This window comes from Acomys russatus, chromosome 7, assembly GCF_903995435.1.
Source record: "Acomys russatus chromosome 7, mAcoRus1.1, whole genome shotgun sequence".
Classification (NCBI taxonomy): domain Eukaryota; kingdom Metazoa; phylum Chordata; class Mammalia; order Rodentia; family Muridae; genus Acomys; species Acomys russatus.
In genome coordinates, this window is record NC_067143.1 from 35926206 (window position 1) to 35945076 (window position 18871).

Below are 18871 nucleotides of genomic sequence, written 5' to 3' on the forward strand. Positions count from 1 at the left end.
CTATCGCTCTCTTTAAAACTGAAAACCAATGAAACAAACCTTTCTTTTTACTCCTCCTTAAGATAGAGACCTAGTTTTCTCTCCCTCTCCCTGCCAAACTTCTGGAAAGAATCATTTCTCTTAACTGCCTTGGTTGCTTCAAGAAACACACTTCTCATCCAAGTGTTCGGCTGGGTCACGGCCTGGCACACAGCAGATTCAGGCCCCAGCTGAATGTCGGGTCCCAGCCCTTTTGCAAAGTGTCGCCTCTTTCCTGGTTTCTTCAGAAGGGATTTCTCCATGCTTAACAGTCCTGCAATGTAAACCAGAACTGGCCAGCTACTTCCTACAGTCTGACCTCCCTGTTGACTTTAACGCTGCAGAGGCAGGTATCCCAGGTTCTTGGAAAGTCCATTTTCTGCCTGTCTCTCCAAGTTCTGGCTCTCCAGTCATAGCTTCCCTGGTAAGCCCACGAATTGCCAGTCCACCCTGAGAGGTTACCACCCTCCCCACTCCCACCCCCGCTCCCGCTCCCTGCAAGTCCCTTGGTTTCCCCCAGAGGTAACATGTCCGAGCGCCCCCTACCCCCACCCCACGCCTGCGAGCATGTTCTTATATCCTGCGATGACCAGCCATTTAAGGCGCACCTGAGTGCCCAGGCCCACTCCTTTCTCTTAACAGCTGTGACTAGGCCCGGCTCGCCCAGGTCTAAGTGAAGACATCTTCCAGGCTCCTAAGGCGCTCGCCGTCCGCTGCCGCGGAGGCGCAGCTCGTCCCTCCGGCGGGCGGCCTGGGCCGCACCGAGACCTCAGAGGCGAGTCAGGGCTCCATAGGCCCAGGCGGCCCGGAGAGGCCGAGGGCGCGGACCGCTCCCGCCCGGGGGGTGAGGCAGCGCAGAGGGCGGCGGCAGCCAGCCCGGGTCGGAGTCCGGGTCCAGCCTAGGACTCCGCCGTCCCCGCCCCGCCCCTCCCGCGCCTGGCATAGCCAGGGTCGCGCTAGCCTGAGGCCGGTGGCGCGAGGCCGGGCCGGGCCGGGCCGGGCCAGGGCAGCTCTTCAGCCGCACCGCCCTGGCCGGTGCCCAGGCCCGAGTCGCCTTCCGCTCGCCCTCCCCACCCGCGGCCTCAGCCAGGTCCCGCCGCCAGCCCGGCTCCCGCCCCCGCTCCGCCCCCGGAGCCGCAGCCCCGCCCGCCACCGCCGTCGCCATGTTGTGGCTCCCGCAGCCGGCGCTGGGGACGCGCGCGGCCGAGCCCGGGGCCTGCCGCCGCCGCAGCCGCCGCTGCCAGGTAAGCGCCCCCCGCCGCCCGGGCAGGGCGAGGCCATCACCCGCGGCCGCTCCAGCCCGGGCAGGGGAATCTGAGAAGAGCGGGCTCAGAGCCCGCGCTGCGGCCCGGCCCTGCAGCCTGGCGGACCCTGCCCGCCGCCCGAGGCGGCAGCCACTTCCCCCGACCGCCGCCAGGCGGGCCCGGGCCACCACCCCACCCCGCCCCCGGCCCGGGTCGCCGGCCCCTTCCGCCGCCGCCGCCGCCGCCCGCCGCCCGCCGCCCGCCGCTCCGGGGCGGCCCGGGCACGCCGCTGTCGTCCCGCGCTCGACAGGCGGCCGCCCGCCAAGCCCCCGGCCCAGTCAAGGATAACGGTGCACTTCACCCGGCTGGGACGCCCTGTCAGCTCTCCGGTCCCCGCCGCGCGAGGACCTGGCGCCGTCGCACGGGGCAGACACTCTGAGCGTCGGCCCTCCTCGGCGCCCCTCAGTCTCCCCCTCCGCTACGCCCAAGTTCTGACCCCGGGGAGGTTTCTCCCGGGGCAGACAGGTCTTCCTCCTCCGGAGTTGGGGTCCAAAGAGGGATGACCAGGCCTGTTGATCAGGGTTGAATCTATTTCTCTGTGGGGACCTTCCTGCCGACCTAGGGACCAGGAGGGGAGGAAAAGGCTCCGTGTGACCCGGGGGGTAGGACCGGAGAGCGCCTGCTGGACAGATGGCCTCCTGGCCTTGGATCAGCTTTTGTGAGGGGGAGGGGTCCGTATGACCTTAGGTATGCTTGCTCTGGAACCATAGGATTATTGGAGGTGGTCAGGGATTTTTAACTAATTTTTATGAGTAGGCCAGAGGTGACATTAAAAGTCCAGGGTTGGAATAAATCTACAGGCCACCCAGGGAGCATGTTTGTATCCAGGACAAGCGTAGAGAGTTTCTGCATTAGGAGAGTGGGACTTGGGTGGGTAAAATGGTTTTTGGACCAGAGTTTGCCTGTGGCCTGTGTTCCTGTCGGGGCTGGAGGGTGCTTGTGTCAGGTGTACACAGTGTGCTTGGCCTGGTGGGTGCTCAGTGGGATTTCAGATGTCTTGTTTGCTAAACTGAAAGGTGTGTTACACCGTGAAAGAGAAGGGAAGCCTAGTGCTAATGCCAGGTTTTTGTTTGTTTGTTTGGTTTTGTTTTTTGTTTTTAACCATTTTACTGTTCCACAGACGATGGCTTTGGTTCATTTAGCAATTACCCCTCCCCCATCTCCCCTTTCAGCCAGGTTGGCCACTAAGCTCCGAGTCTTAACCTCCCCAGTAGCTGGGACTTTTTCGTTTTTTTCTGAGCACTTGTAGTATGGCCTATGACTGAACTAGGTTTTGGAGATACTGTGTCAACCAAAAAGACATCACTATTTTAGTGTTGGAGATCTTGGCCTAGAGACAAAGTCCGGTAATAAGAAAATATTTGACAACAAATACATGCTTTCGATGTGGTGAACAAAGCAATGAAAAATACCTGCCCTTGTAAAGATTTTATTCTAGTGTGAGGGAAGACACTAAGTACAGTGTCTAATAAACATGTAATATATTACAAAGCACCAGATACTAAGGGGAAAAAGAAAAGACAGAAGGAGGCTCTGAAGTAAAGGAAGGTTTTTTGTTTTTTAATTCTTTGTAGATACAGTTTAACTATGTCTTCCTGACTGGCCTGTCTAGATCTTCCTGCCTCAGCCTCTTGAATGCTGGGATAACTAGACCACAACACTCCTGGAATTAGTGAGAATTTAATTAATATTACAATAGCAGGGGCCCTAAGAATGATTCTGTTGTGTGCCAGGGAGCCACCCCCACCTGCACCCCCACCCCGTGTGTTTCAGGTCTTTCTTTTTGTAGTGGGGGAAAATCAACCCTAAGGCCTCACTTGCTAAACAATGACTCTGCCTTTGAACCCCAGGTGAGTGTTAGGAACAAAACTCTGAAGGAAATGGCAATATAAAACTTATAAACGCTGGTGAGATGAAGGGAAGAAAAAGGACGAGGAAGGAGAATGATTTGAGCTGGGGGCTCAGTGAAGGCGGCCCTGAGGAAGCACCGTTACATTAGGTCACAACCCAAAGAGGGCTTAAGACTTAACCATGTGTGGAGCAGTACTCAGCTTGGCAACTTGGAGGAAGTGAAAGAGGTTCATGGGGCCAGAGGAAGAAAGAGGAGAGAGGGGAGATTAAAGCCTGTGGCGAGCTGGGCCTGTCTGATCACCCAGGCCTGGGGTCTATAGGATGCGTTCCCTCTTTAGTTTGGATTGAGTTTAGGGTAATTAGGGGTATTTGCATTTTTATGAGGCCTCTGGCCCCTAACTCTGTTCTGACTTAGATAAGGCAAGGATTTCTCTGTTTAAAAGATCTCAAGTATGGAGGACATCCTGTCCTCTGTGAGTTCCTTACAGCTTTTAGGAAGGGAAAATGAAGTAGCATTTCAGAGTGTCTTCTGGGGGCGGGGGGGGGGGGGAAGAGAACCCATTTGAATGATTTTTTTAGACGTTACCTTACTACTTTGTACACCTTAGGAGACCAGATTCTCATGTCCATTTTACAAGGAAACAGTCCAGAGGGTGAGGCGATGTGTCCACAATAACAGTTGTAACATGGCTGGATTTAAGCCTAGCCCGCCTGATTCCTGCGCTCGCTGGCTTTGGAGTCAGAAGTTTCCTCAGTGCAAGTATATACTTCATAGAGTTACGCAGATCAAATTAAGCTATATAATATTTAGCATTTTGTCTAAATATTAGTTTCCTTAGCTAATAAAAATAAAGAGCTGCTTCTTAGCTATATTGTGACTATTTCGGAAAATATTAAAAAGATTATTCAGTTTTATTTTGTTTTGAGACAAGGTTTCTCTGTGTGGCTCTGGCTGTCCTGGAACTCTAGGCTGGCCTCCAACTCAGAGATCCACCTGCCTCTGCTTCCTGAGTACTGGGATTAAAGGCCTGTGCCACCACACCTGGTGATAATTCAGTTCTTGACTTTTGTGTAACTAGCTGCTTTCCCTCTTCTTTCCTCTTAGTGCCAGTGCTGTGTTCCATATGATCAATCATTCAACATTGATACCTCATTTCGTGCTTTGATACTATGCTAGAAGTTACAAGTGAGAACTGTTAGATACCATCTTCTTTTCAGTAGAGTGTCTGGGAAAAGTCAATTATTTTAACAAGTGAGTTAAAATCTCTATTTAAGTTCTCTAATATAGAGGTGGTTAATGGGCTATTGGGAGCAGGTTGTGGGGCCCAGTCCTGTAATCCTAGCACTTGGAAGATAGAGGAAGGAGGAAGGAAGATCAGGAGCTCAGCTAGGCAGTGTTTGAAGCCATCCTGGGATACAAGAAGTTCTATAAATGCTTGGTGGGGGGGAGGTGCTTCGGGGAAGAGGTGACTTCTGAACTGGTCTCTGGAGGAGGATTAGCAGTTTTGTGGGTTAGTAAGATTGTGAAGGACATTCTACATAGAAGATGAAAGCATGCAGCTATTAGAGACCTCATTGTCTGGAGATGAGGCTGGGAAACAGGGCTATGTGAGAGACGGGCCAAGAAGCGTATTTAATTCTGTAAGCCGCGCTGCAGTACCAGAGGGTATTAGACACGTGCAACACATGCGTTCCATGATGGTGCTGCTGGAGAGCAATGGTCGCTGTCAGCCTGGGCAGCTTTGTCCCGGGGGACCCTGGGCTTCAGGATGTATTCCTAGCTATGCAGACCAGAGCTTGCGTTTAGTAAGATTTTCAGCTGATTCAGGTCAGGGAGACTGACTCATTAAGTAAACTTGGAGGAGACTGATGAGTAAACCTAAACTATTAACTGATCATGAAAATGGAACTGTACACGACAGATGTTTCTGTCCTCTGGCCATTGTCCCCAGCTCTCTTCCCCTTTCTAGCTAGGACTAGCGAAGCTGACAAACTCCCTCCTCGGCTCCCATTTGCTTTTCCCAGGCTTCATGGAATGAACCATTCTCTCTGCATTAGTCTCTCTCTTCAAGCACTATGCCATAGGGTTGATAGAGTGAACAGTGCTCTGTTATCTGCATGGGATCCTGTGCTTGTGAAACTTAAGAAAGAGGAACAATAACTTAAAGAAAGAAAGAAAGAAATACTGACAAGTTCAGGGTTAAACCAAGTTTGAGGCTAGCCTGGCTGACATGAGACCTTTTCTTAGGAAAAACAACAACAACAAAAAACCAACCAAACCCAAAACAAAAACAAAAAACCTCTTAGAATGAAAGGAGATATCATGAGAGAGGTTATTTAGAACTAGCCTAACAGAAAGTATACGCAGATTTGAATGGTGGGGTAGACTGGGCTAAGCAGTAGTATGGGCATATGCATTGGAGTCATTCAGGAAGGAACCTAGACTGTAGAAAAGTTTTTTCTTTTTAAACCTCTAAAAGTTGGGGCTGCAGAGATGGCTCAACAGTTAGGAGCACTTACTGTTTTTATGGAGGACCTGAGTTCAGTTTCCATATCCATAGGACACAAGAATGCTCCTAACCTCTGTAATTCTCACTTCAGCAGCGCTGATGCTCTCTTCTGACTTTTGTGGGTACCTGCACTCAGGTGCACATACCTACACTTAGACACATGAAAATACGCACACATAAAATGAAATCTTTGTAAAAGGAAATCTCTTAACATTATAATATATATGTAGAAGAATTAGAGATACAGATAGGAATACAAAGGAAATAAAGCTTGCTGATAAATCCTATATTCAGAACTATCTCTGACATTTATTTTATTTTTTGGCTTTTTTGTTGTTGTTTTGTTTGAGACGGGGTTTCTCTATGATAGCCTTGGCTGTCCTGACACTCTGTAGACCAGGCTAGACTTGGAACTGATCCTCTGCCTCCCCAGTGGTAGGATTACAAGCGTGGACCATCACCCCTAGGTTATTATTTGATATTTGTTTTGTTGTTGTTTGCTATACTTGGGCTTGAGCCTAGGTCCTTTGTATGTGATAAACAAGCATTCTACTGCTGAGTTTCATTTCCCAGCCCTTTGGATATTTGTATTAGATCTTTATTTCCATCTCTATTTTTGTATGTATGTTTGTTTAACTTTCTTTTTCCTTATAAAAATAGGAACATTCTGAATAGTAAAGAATTATAAAAATTGGTGTCCATGAGGTAAACAGTTGTATGTACCTAAAACCTCTGTCTTTCTATTTATGGGAATCTAGTCTATTGTTGGCTTTAGAAATGTAGGGTGTGCCAGGTGTGGTGGCCCACGCCTCTAATCCCAGCACTTGGGAGGCAAAGGGAGGCAGATCACTGTGAGTTCAAAGACAGCCTGGTCTACAAAGTGATTCTAGGACATCCAAGGCTACACAGAGAAACCCTGTCTTGAAAAGCCAAAAATAAATAAATAAATAAATAAATAAATAAATAAATAAATAAGTAAGATTAAAAAATTGTAGGATATGATATCCATTAAGTAATAATAGTTGTTGTTGTTATTATTGAGGTTTTTTTCTCTGTGTAGCCTTGGCTGTCCTGGACTCACTTTGTAGACCAGGCTGGCCTCAAACTCACAGTGATCTGCCTGCCTCTGCCTCCTGAGTGCTGGGATTAAAGGCGTACTAGGTCATTACATTTAAGAAAGGTTTTTTTTTCTTTCTTTTTTTCCAGCCAAATTCCCTCTTATTTTGACAGTAGGAGAGCATACTTTGGTATAACTTATCCGATGCACAATTTTATGCCTCCCAGAAAAGTAAATGACAGCTTCAAGTTTGATGTTGCCAATCAGTGTTTGCATTATCCTGCCGTGTGACTTTACCATCTGTATTTCAGAATCTGAAGGTAATGGTGGTCCCTCATTCTGATTACAGTACTCCAGTAGACAAGTCAGAATGTGGTGTCTGTTTGTGGCTGTGAAAAGACTCACAAGGATGAATGAAGAGGAGTGAATGTAAGTGATCATGGCTAGGAGCTGACTGACTCTTGGTCTCAAGTGTGTGTGTGTGTGTGTGTGTGTGTGTGTGTGTGTGAAGTCCACATGTCTGTAGCCTATATCTAGTTTTAAAACTTCCAGAGTTATTGGGGCTCCTGAAATATTCTGAAACTTTAAAATGTTTATTGAGATAGTGGGTCTTTATATAGCCCTGGCTGTTCTAGAACTCACTATGTAGACCAGGCTGGCATCAAATGCAGAGATCTGCCTGTCTCTATTTTCCACCTGCTAGGATTAAAGGCATGGACTATCACATCTCTGGCTTTTATTTATTTATTTATTTATTTATTTATTTATTTATTTATTTTTGTTTGTTTTGGCTTTTTGAGACAGAGTTTCTCTGTGTAGCCTTGGCTGTCCTGGACTTGCATTGTAGACCAGGCTGGCCTTGAACACACAGGGATCCACCTGCCTCTGCCTCCTGAATGCTGGGATTAAAGGCATGCACCATCACTGCCTGGCAGGCTTTTATTTTTTTAACTGAAACTTTTTTGAGTAGTCCAGAGGTAGCTCTAAAAATCTTTCACAAAAAAATATAGACTCATGCAAAGAGGGCAAGAATTGCCTCAGGTCTAACCCAGCACAACAGTGTTCCTTCTGGGGGACAGACTCCTAGAGATCTTGCCTCACAGGGGAGTGTGTATAGTTCTTACATTTTATTCTTTGTATTTTCTTCCCATCAATTGAATTTTATAAAGGCTTTAATAGTTCATCGTCACAAAAATAAGTATTCCATAGGTCTTCTTTCACAAATACTGAAGGCCTTGTAGCAGCCTGTAGACCAGGCTGGCCTCAAACTCAAGAGTTCTACCCACCTCTGCCTATGAGTGTGCCACCACTGCTGCCTTGAAGGCTTTCTAATTTGAAAGATTCTAAAGAAATCAGTTTGTTTATGGTGTGTCCTGATTTCCAACATGGTCCAGGCTGTCTTCTGTGGACTCCTGGGCTCAGTCTTCCACATTTCCACATGGAAGATGGCAGAATCTTGAGGGTACAACTTGGAGCCCAGGCAACTGCAAAGGAAAGGAATTAGTGTAATCCATGTGTAAGTTTAACATGCATTTCTAGGATTTCTCTTTTTCTGCAGGCTTGGCCTTTTTCAGCCCTTTTGGCCTATTGGTGAGGTGGGGACTGTTTCTTCTTTTCAGTCTTTGGATGCAGGAATATTTTACCCACACTACCTGAGTGGGAGCCAGTGGGGTTGGCTGTGGCTTCACTTTATACCCTCATTTGCTGCAGTTCACAACTTTCCCCTTTCTGCCAATTCAGTTTATCAAGTCAAAGGTGTTAACTTGTGCAAGGCTAAGGGCAGAGGGAGACTGTAGCAATCAATTTTGAAGCTATGGGTTGGTTGTAACTACAACTTATGCTGTCTGAAAACAAAGCTAAGCCCCAGCTCTGTCATTCCAGAGGAGAGGAGTACCCAGGAGTGGGCGCCAAGCAACTGTTTGTTTAGTTTCTTTTGGAAGGGATCTCTATTTTGGTGTGCACGTGTGTGCATGCATATGTGTGCGTGTGTGTGTGTTTTGTTTGTTTTTTGAGACAGTCAATCTATATAGTCCTGGCTGTCCTAGAGCTTGCTATGTAAACCAGGCTGACCTCAAACTCACAGAGATTCAGATTTGCATGCCTCTGCCTCCTCAGTGCTGGGATTAAAAACCTGCACCAAAATGCCTGGTTAATTTTTATTTTTTGAGGCAGAGTCATGTAGCCTGGGCTGGCCTCAAATCTCCATGTAGTGTATGCTAGTGTTGAACATTTGATTCTCTTGCCTCTTCCTCATCTGTGTGGGCATCACATGCATGCGTCACACGCCCAGCTCCTTGTTTACTTTGTTTGTTTGTTTTCAAGACAGGGTTTCTCTGTGTAGCCTTGGCTGACCTGGACTTTGTCTGCCTCTGCCTCTGGAGACTTGTTTTGAGACGGTCTCACTATGTAGCCCCTGGTAGCCTGAACTTTGCTGTGCAGCTCTGGCAGTCCTCATATATGCCGTCCTCATGCCTCAGCCTCCCTGATCTGCTGTCACGGTTAGCTCTCACACCTCGCACAAGAATGTTTTACTTTTACACCTGTACATCATTGCTAGGCAATCTATAATCAAGTATGAAAAGTTTACCGTTGGCCCTGCCCAGAGCACTGAGCTTTCTAGGACATAAAAGAACCATGTGAGATGAACTTTGCCTTTAGGAGCTTCTCTCACTGCGAGCAGTTACATAACAATTCACTTCTAAACCAGATGCTTCTTAAGGGGGCTTTTCTTTCTGAGGGTGGTGGCTATGTACTACTCATTTGAGGTGGCTGAAGTCACCTTTGGAACCTGTCTGGCACCCAAAGTACAGCAACACCATTTGGAAGGAGATGGTGGCCCTCTTGCCTTGCCTTCTAGATGTTGAAATTGCTATCATGAACTACCACAACTGGCAGCTGTTATTGAATGAATGAATGTGTGTGCATGTGTGTGCTGTGTGCATATTATGCAGGTGGGGTGGGAGTGACATAGAGCTGGAAGCTGAGAAGAAGGAAGAAGAGCCGCTCAGGGAGAACGAGAGCACTCTGGGTAGGAGTGGAGGTTGGACATGACTTGAGTCTATTATTGTCTCCAGTGTTGTCTCTCATTTGTGGTGTAATGGGGAAGGCAGTGGTGAGGTGTTCTGAGGAGGTGAAGGAACAGCTGCTGCGATGTCGAATCAGAAGACTTTGTCCAGGCCTAGATCTAAAGCTTCTAGAAAGCCTGGCCTTGGTGAAATCTGAGTGGTAGGCAGAAAGAAACTATTTTAGGTTTGTTTTGTTTCAGCTTAGTGATGAACTAGTGTTTGAGGGGAATTAGTCTCAGAGAGCCACACAAAGTGATTCTATAGGGAAAGACCAGAGGTGGCCAGGAATGAGACAACAGGACAAAGTCAGCAGACATGGAAAGGAACAAATGGTATCAATGAGACTTGGTGATGGCATGATGACATCATCTGAGTAGTCCCGGACAAAGGCTTTTAGTGCGCCAACCTTCAACGTATCAGTGATTTTGAACAAGTTTCTGAAGCAGATGAAGTGTGAAGAGGAAGTAGGAAGCAGAGCCTGTCTGAGGTGGATGGGCGGTGGTGAGGGCTTCTGTCCTTGTTGGTCTCATCTCTGACTGTTACCCAGAGAAGAGCCTGTTTGTTCTTTCTGGTCTGCTGAGAGCAGTTTACTGTAGGTGGAGCAATCCTTTATCTTACGGCTCTAGGTACCCTAGGGTGTTGTCTGACATCCAATGTTCCATCACCTCCTTCCAGGCTCACTTTCTATCTCCACATTGTTGTTTCTCAGGACAGACTATCTGACTTACAAACCCTTTAGAGGGATTAATTTGACTAAAAATGTTTGTTTCAAAATGGTTTCTGTTTCAGTAAGCTTTTTTAAAGATAGGGTCTCTGTATTGCAGGCTGCTTTCAAACCTGGAATCCTCCAGCCTCAGGCTCCCGAGTGCTGGTCAGTGTGTTTGGCATCAGGTTTTGAGATTGGTGGTTCTCATGTGCAGGGGTAGCTGTATACCAGGCACTATTCTAAGCCCTGGGAACATAGCAGAAATCATGATTAAAATATTTCCTTCATAGAACTTATTTCCTAGGAATTTGGGGACTTAGAGTCAATAAGAAAGAAGTAGCGAGTATCGAAGGGGATGAGAAGTATAGAAAGGGAAATAAAGAAGGTGTGGTGGGTGGCTGGCTTCAGGGAGACAGATTTCTTTCTCTCTCTCTTTGGTACTGGGTATGGAACCTGGGATTTCCCATATGCTAAGTAGACAAAGCCCATATTACTGAGCTACATCTCCAGCTCTGGGTTTATTTTATTTTATTTTTAAATTTTTTATTATTTTATGTGTATAGGTGTTTTGCCTGTGTATATGTTTATACACTGTATATGAGCCTGGTGCCTGCAGGGCCCAGAAGATGGGATTGGACCTGGACCTGCAATGTGAGTGCTTGGAGTTGAACTCATGTCCTCTGGAAGAGCATCCAGTACACGTACACACACACTCTCTCTCTCTCTCTCTCTCTCTCTCTCTCTCTCTCTCTCTCTCTCTCTCTCTTCCTCTCTCAATGTTTTTTGAGACATGGTTTCTCTGTGTAGCCTTGGCTGTCCTGGACTTGCTTTGTAGACCAGGCTGGCCTCAAATTTAGAGAGATCTGCCTGCCTCTGCCTCTCTGAATGCTGGGATTACCACATTTGAGCAGCCAGTACTCCTAGTCATTGAGACATTTTTCTAGTCCCTGGGTTTCTCATTTTATTTGTTTGTTTGTTTGTTTTTTGAGACAGGGTTTCTCTGTGTAGGACTGATTGACTTGGAACTTTGCTCTGAAGACCAGGCTGGCCTCCAACTCTGAGATCCCCCTATCTCTGCTTGAGTGCTGGAATTAAAGGGGTGTGCCACCACTCCCCAGTGGGTTTCTTTTTTAAAATGGAGAAGTTAGGGCTGGTGAGATGGCTCAGCAGGTAAGGTAGCTTGCAGAAAAGCCTAATGACCTGAGTTCTGGTCTAGGGATCCACACGATAGAGGGAGAGAGCAGACTTCTGGGAGTCCTCCTCAGACCTCTACTTATATTCTCTCTCTTCTCTCTCTCTCTCTCTCTCTCTCTCTCTCTCACACACACACACACACACACACACACACACACACACACACACACACAATTAGATGGGTGGATGGATGAGAAGGAGACTGAGGTAGGAGGAAAGAAGACCAGCCTGGCCTTTAAAGAGAAACTGTCTCAAAGTAAAATATAAGGAAATCAGAGAAATCTGACAGATGAGAAGATCTTTGTAGAGATCTGTTGGTGAGAACTGGCAAGTGTCTGAGGGAAGAATGATCAGCATGGAGAAAAAAAGGCAAACGGAAAAGCCTTGTAGGCCAGAGTGCTTAAGGAGACAAGGAAGGTATGAGTGCAGGGCTCAACGTAGAGACTGATACAATTGGTCTGAGCTGGAGCCAGGTGTTTATCCAGGGTGAGAATTACTGATTAAGGGTTAAATAAGCTCTTTCTTCAGCACTGGATGGAGCTCCCGTGGTTACTGTGGACACACTGGATGGAGCTCCTGTGGTTACTGTGGACACACTGGATGGAGCTCTCGTGGTTACTGTGGACACACTGGATGGAGCTCCGTGGTTACTGTGGACACACTGGATGGAGCTCCCGTGGTTACTGTGGACACACTGGATGGAGCTCCCGTGGTTACTGTGGACACACTGGATGGAGCTCCCGTGGTTACTGTGGACACACTGGATGGAGCTCCCGTGGTTACTGTGGACACACTGGATGGAGCTCCCGTGGTTACTGTGGACACACTGGATAGAGCTCCCGTGGTTACTGTGGACACACTGGATGGAGCTCCCGTGGTTACTGTGGACACACTGGATGGAGCTCCCGTGGTTACTGTGGACACACTGGATGGAGCTCCCGTGGTTACTGTGGACACACTGGATGGAGCTCCCGTGGTTATTGTGGACACACTGGATGGAGCTCCCGTGGTTACTGTGGACACACTGGATGGAGCTCCAGTGGTTAGTGTGGACACACTGGATGGAGCTCCCGTGGTTACTGTGGACACACTGGATGGAGCTCCAGTGGTTAGTGTGGACACACTGGATGGAGCTCCTGTGGTTAGTGTGAACACACTGGATGGAGCTCCAGTGGTTAGTGTGAACAGAGCCTGTCAGCCCCTGTGATGGGAAGGCCTTAGGGCAGGGTCTTGTGATCTTGCCAGGGATGCTGGGAACCTTGCAGGTAACAAACAATCTTTTCAATTTTTATACCTTTTCTGATCTGATTACCTCATTGCTCTGGACCTCTGTTTCTTTATTTGTATTGTGGCTTAAATTTAATGGGTTCCTGGAATCTCTTTGGCTCTGACAGGCTTTTGTGTTTCTGATGTTGAAAAAACCCTCTAATCTAGAAAGATATTCTAGAACAATGTTTTCTTATCCTAGTCTTACAACACCAAGATGTGTCATAATTATGACAAGAGCTACAGTGAATGTCTCAATACCACACTGAAGGAAAATTTGTGCCATGCTGGAAAGTGGGAAAAATAACTAGAGCTTTAGAGCTTTTAGTACAGGGCATCTTGGTCTTTGGAAGCAGGCAGGACCTTTGAGCTTCTGAGTACTAGTTGTGGCTCACTTCCTGCTAAGTTTCTTGTCAGGTGAGGGTCAAGTTCTTACATCAGACCCATAGTCTGTGATTTCAGTGACTTGGGAGACTTTCAGCCTCATGTCCTCTGCAGCCAGACTGTTTATTCACACCAGAGACTCACTGGTTAAGAGGCTGGAGGCATGAAGGTTATTACTGAGGAGTGAGTAGCCAGTCCATTCAGAGCTTACTCATGACTGGACAACAGGCTGAATGCCTGCCTGCACCTCTTCAGCTCTCAGCCTCTGGCGTTTGTCCTAGTTTTGCTGTTACACTTTCTGTTAGTTTATGTTTTGTTTGTTTGAGACGGCAACTCATGTAGCCCAAGCTAGTTCCTCTCCACCCCTTGTGTGCTGACTGGGATCCCAGGCTTGCGCTGCAACTCCTTGCCTAGTTTATGTCTTGAAATGTTAGGATCCAAACAAGAGAAGGAAAATAATCAAAAAATTAATTTTTCTGTTCCTTTCTGCAGATTGTGGTACCAGGTACCCTTCAACATTTCTATTAACATTACCTGTATCTCTACTTAGAATCTAAAATAAGTGCCGATCAGTAGAAGTAAAGGTAAAGATGAAGTCAGGCTGGGAAATGCATGATGGAGTAAGACAAGGCAGAAGAAGCATAATTAGAAATTAAAGAGATAGCCAGGCATAGTTGTGCACGCCTTTAATCCCAGCACTTGGAAGGCAGAGGCAGGAGGATTGCTGTGAGTTTGAGGCCAGCCTGGCTCCATGGCAAGGAAGTCACTTCCAGGTCAGCCAGGAAGAAAACAGAAAAAGAAATAAAAGAGATCAAGCCTTTTCCTTCTTCTTTTTCCCTCTCTAGAGAGATGTGTTTTATTAAAAACAATTAAATTTGATAGTAATTCAAGTTCTTAAACCTTTCAGGAAAGCTAACAGGATACATGCAAGGCATACAGGCAGCTGTAAATAGTTTTTTGGTGGCAAGTAAGTTTCACACAAGCTGCCCTAGTAATGATCACAATGAAGTTTTGCTTTCAAAAATGAGTCTCGGGCTGGAGAGATGGCTCAGAGGTTAAGAGCACTGTCTGTTCTTCCCCAGGTCCTGAATTCAATTCCCAGCAACCACATGGTGGCTTACAACCATCTATAATGTGATCTGATGCCCTCTTCTGGCCTGCAGGGGTACAAGCAGGCAGAGCACTGTATATGGAATGAATAAATAAATCTAAAAAATAAAATGAGTCTCAGGCTCAGGAGATGGCTCAGTAGTTAGAAGCACTGGCTGGTCTTCTAGAGGATGACGGTTCAATTCCTAGCACTTATATGACAACTTGGAACTGTCTATAACTCAGTCCCAGGGGATCCAGCTTGTATTTTTGGCTTTTGAGGATACCATACATGTACATAGTGTACAGACATATACAGGCAAAACACTCATATATGTAAAGAAAAAAATTTAAAGCTGGGTCTTAAGGTATATACAGCAAGGAAGACATACAGACACTTTTAGTAATTTGAAACTAACTTCCCTTCCCTTCTCTTCATGCCAGGGTTTCTCTATGTAGCCTTAATTGTCCCGGAACTCACGTTTATAGACCAGGCTGGCCTTGAACTCAGATCTACCTGCCTCTGCCTCCTGAGTGCTGGGACTAAAGGCATGATCCACCACGCCTGGCTAACAATCTGATCTTTAAGGGTACCCTACAAACTGAACATGAAAATATACAAATAATTTATAAAATAAGCTTTTGATCCTAGAAAACTACAGTGGGGCAAGCTCACAGGAGGATAACAGCAAACACCTAACACTTTCCCTGAAGACTCAATCCCAGAAAGTCAGTGACATTTCCACACCCAGCCACTTGAGTTCTCCTTGGGGAAGTCTGTTATGACTTGGTATGCATAGGAAGTAAAGGAGTACAGTCCTGCATTGTTCCATTTCTTCCTTTTCCTTTTCTTTAATTTTCTCCAGTAGCAGTTTTCCTTTGGGTTAAAAAGTTGAACTCCAAGGTTTGGAGTCATTAACTTTTATTGAAATACCACTGGGAAAATGAGAACCTAGAAAAGCCAGGTTTTGTATCCTCAGGCCAATGGCAGCGCATTTTCCTCCCAAAACAAAGATTTTTTTTTCCTAATAAAATAAAATCCCCCCCCCCCCATTTGACAGACTTTCATATAGGCCAGGCTGTCCTTGGACTCCCAATCCTCCTTTCTCTGCCTCTCAAGTCCTCAGATGACAAGTGTGCCTAATCATACATGATTTCTTTCCTTTTTGCCATTTATTCATTCATTCATTTATTTATTCATTCATTTACATATTTTGCTTCCCCTCACCCCCACCCCACCCCCAGACAGGCTTTTTCTGTGTGTAGCCCTGGCTGTCCTGGAATTTACTCTGTAAGACTAGGCTGGCCTCACAGAGATCTGCCTACCTCTGCCTCCCTGAGTGCTGAGATTAAAGGTGTGCAACACTACTGCCCAGCAAGAATAACAATAACAACAACAACAACAATGACAATTTGTTTTTATTATTTTATAATAATTAAAATAATTAAATATTAAAATTTATGTTATTATTATTTTGATTATTATTATTTTGATTTTGATTTTTTGGGACAGGGTTTCCCTGTGTAGCCCTAGCTGTCCTGGAACTTTCTCTATAGACCAGGCTGGCCTTGAGTTCAGAGATCTGCCTGCCTCTGCCTCCCGAGTGTGAGTGCTAGGATTAAAGACATGCACTGCCACCACCTAGCAGCAGTTATTATTTGTTTATTTAGACTTCTACATTTTATGTGTGTGAGTGTTTCGCCTGCACATATGTGTGTGTACCATGTGTGTGCCTAGTCCCTGCAAAGGTCAAGAGAGGGTGTCAGATCTGGAACTGGAGTTACAGACAGTTGTGAGCCACCATGCTGGTGCTGTGAACCAAGCCTGGGTCTTCTGGAAGAGCAGCAGCTAGTCCTCTTAACTGCTGAGCCCACTCTCCAGCCCCTTTCCTGTTTTTGAACACAGGCTCTAGCTGGCTATGTAGTTCAGGCTGGCCTTCAGTTCTCCTGCCTCAGCCTTCTGAATGCTGGCATTTAGGTAACACCATCGCTCCCTGTTCTCATTCTGTTATTTTTGAGGACTAATAGACCGTTAACTAGTATTTCAGAACACTGGCCAAGTAAAACTGAATCTTGGGGGTGGCCAAGCATTAACAGTTTCCAAAGTATGCAAGGTAATCCTCAGTTCTCATCAGTAGGCCAGTGGGTGCCACCTCAGCCCTCTCCCCACGTATGGTTTCCCAGCTTCCAGTTCCCTCAGTGCCTGAAGAGCTTCCTCAGCCTCAGTGGGTAGTGTCCTGAGCACTGGAGCGGGAGCTGTGGGCAAAGCTGCCTTACTGTTTCCTCTGTCCTCTGCATGCACTTCCTGTTGGTGATCTGGAGGGGATGAGGGGACGCCTGCCTGCCACTGAGAGTGCCGTGAATACTGAGGTGGCTATGTGGGTGGTTGCTACATTTTACACATGGGAAACAGGCACATAGGTATAGGTGCTCCCGCCAGGTCACATGGCTAACTAGCTGCCAGTGGGATGTTAATCTAGGCAGAGTCTATGCTCTGAACCATCGGGCTGACCTAGGTAGAGTGGAGCAGGTCTGGGGCTGGAAGTTTCGCCTTTATGGGACCAGCTTTGAATTTAGAGGTTTTCCTCAGAGTTGTACTTATGCTGGGATGGTTGTTACCAGTTACTAATTTTCTTAAATTCTTTCCTTACTTTAACATTTATCTTTAAACCCATTTAAAAAGCATTTTGTTTTTCTTCTTTCCATAGGTGGTGATTGGACTCTAGACCATGTGCCTAGGTAGTTTTTCCTTTCTCCGCAGCTCTGCTCCCCCAGCAACGCTCACCACACCCTTGTTTTGAGAACCTCACTAAGGTATGATGTCTAGGTTGACCTGAGCTGGCCTTGAAGAGCTGAGTCTGGCTACAAGAGAGCTTGTATTTTTCCTGGGGTTTCATTTTGGTGGTAGAATACAACAAAATCTCCTAATTTTTAAATGTGTAGTGACATTAAGGAATTCCAGTTAAGCAGTCATCACCACCATCCATCACCCAGCTCGCCCATCGCACAGCGAGCGCCCTGTCTCTGTCCCCACCATCTTGGCAACATTCATTCTGCTTTCTGCTTTGGAAATGTCGTGGAAATGGAATCACTCAATGTTAGTCTTACTGTGTCATCACTAATATAGTGTCTTCAAGGTTTGTTCATGTTGTAGTGTCTCTGAATTTCCTTGTCTCCCCACTTTTTCCTTCCTTCCTTCCTTCTGTCCTCATTCCTTTCCTCCTTTCCTTTCTTCAGTGATATGAACAGACTACAAGACTATCTGTGCTAGGCAAACATTCTACCACTGAGTTATGTCCCTAACATCCATCCTTTTTCAGGTTAAATAACATTCCATTTTTATATATTTTACATTTTATCTGTTCATTCATTGATAGGTACTTGGGTTGCCTTACCTTTGGGTATTGTAAATGTGACTGCTATGAATGAACATGTAAATATTTTGAGGTCTTGGGGACGTGCGAGGGGCGGGAGGGGGTGCGGAGGAGTGCGGTTATTTTGATGCAAGGTCTTGCTATGTAGCTCAAGCTACCTTGGAACTTGACTTTCCTGCTTCAGCCTCCTTAATACTGAGACTAAAGGTCTGCATTCTCATGCTTGGCTCATATGCCTGAAATTGTATTTCTGGGCTATTTGGTACTCTTAATATATTTTTTTGAGGAATTTTTCATAGTGGCAATACCATTTATTTGTTTGTTTATTCACTTACTCATTGGTTCATTTATTCACTTACTTGGTTTTTCAAGACAGGGTTTCTTTCCATAACCCTGGCCGTCCTGGAATTTCCTCTATAGACCAAATTGACCTCAAAATCAGAGATCCTGCCTCTGTCTCCTGAGTGCTGGGATTAAAGACGTGTACCACCACCGCCCAGCAGCAATATCATTTCTATTTCTTCTAGCAGTGCACAAAGCTTCCATTTTCACACATTCTTACCAAGGGTTGTTTGTTAGTTATTATTACAATTTATCCAGATGGGTGTAACTTTTGGACTTACCTAGTTTGACCTATGGAGTCTAGGCAAGGGACTATCTTCCTGAAAGATAGATGCTATAGAAAATGACTTGATTAAAAACTTCACTCAGAGCCAGACACAGTGGCGCATACCTATAATCCCAACACCTGGGAGGCAGAGGTAGGCAGATCACTGTGAGTTCGAGGCCAGCCTGGTCTACAAAGCGAGTCCAAGACAGTCAAGGCTACACAGAGAAACCCTGTCTAGGAAAACCAAAAACCAAAAAACCTTCACTCAGTTAACAGTTGGTAACCAATCTTGTTGCATTTATGTACTCCCCTGCTTTCTTTCTTCTGTTCTTTGTTATTTTGAGGCAAACCTCGCCATCTACTTTTTTGTTTTGTTTTGTCTTTCGAGACAGTTTCTCTGTGTGGCCTTGGCTGTCCTGTAACTTGCTTTGTAGACCAGGCTG

The 18871-nt window shown here is 46.4% G+C and overlaps 1 protein-coding gene across 7 annotated transcripts in view; it reads left to right on the top strand.

The window, feature by feature from the left end:
- The first annotated feature begins 3927 nt into the window (after positions 1 to 3927).
- Znf592 (zinc finger protein 592) overlaps positions 3928 to 18871 on the top strand; it is a 47495-nt gene continuing 32551 nt past the window's right edge. Inside the window, exons 1-4 of one of the 7 annotated variants that reach the window (XM_051148800.1) lie at positions 3928 to 4425; positions 12234 to 12678; positions 12746 to 12970; positions 17153 to 17258. The gene's annotated coding sequence lies outside the window, so the exon portion shown is untranslated. Of the gene's footprint in view, positions 4426 to 11842; positions 12679 to 12745; positions 12971 to 17152; positions 17259 to 18871 lie in introns of those variants that run through there. The other 6 variants (XM_051148799.1, XM_051148801.1, XM_051148802.1 and 3 more) reach the window with 6 other exon arrangements.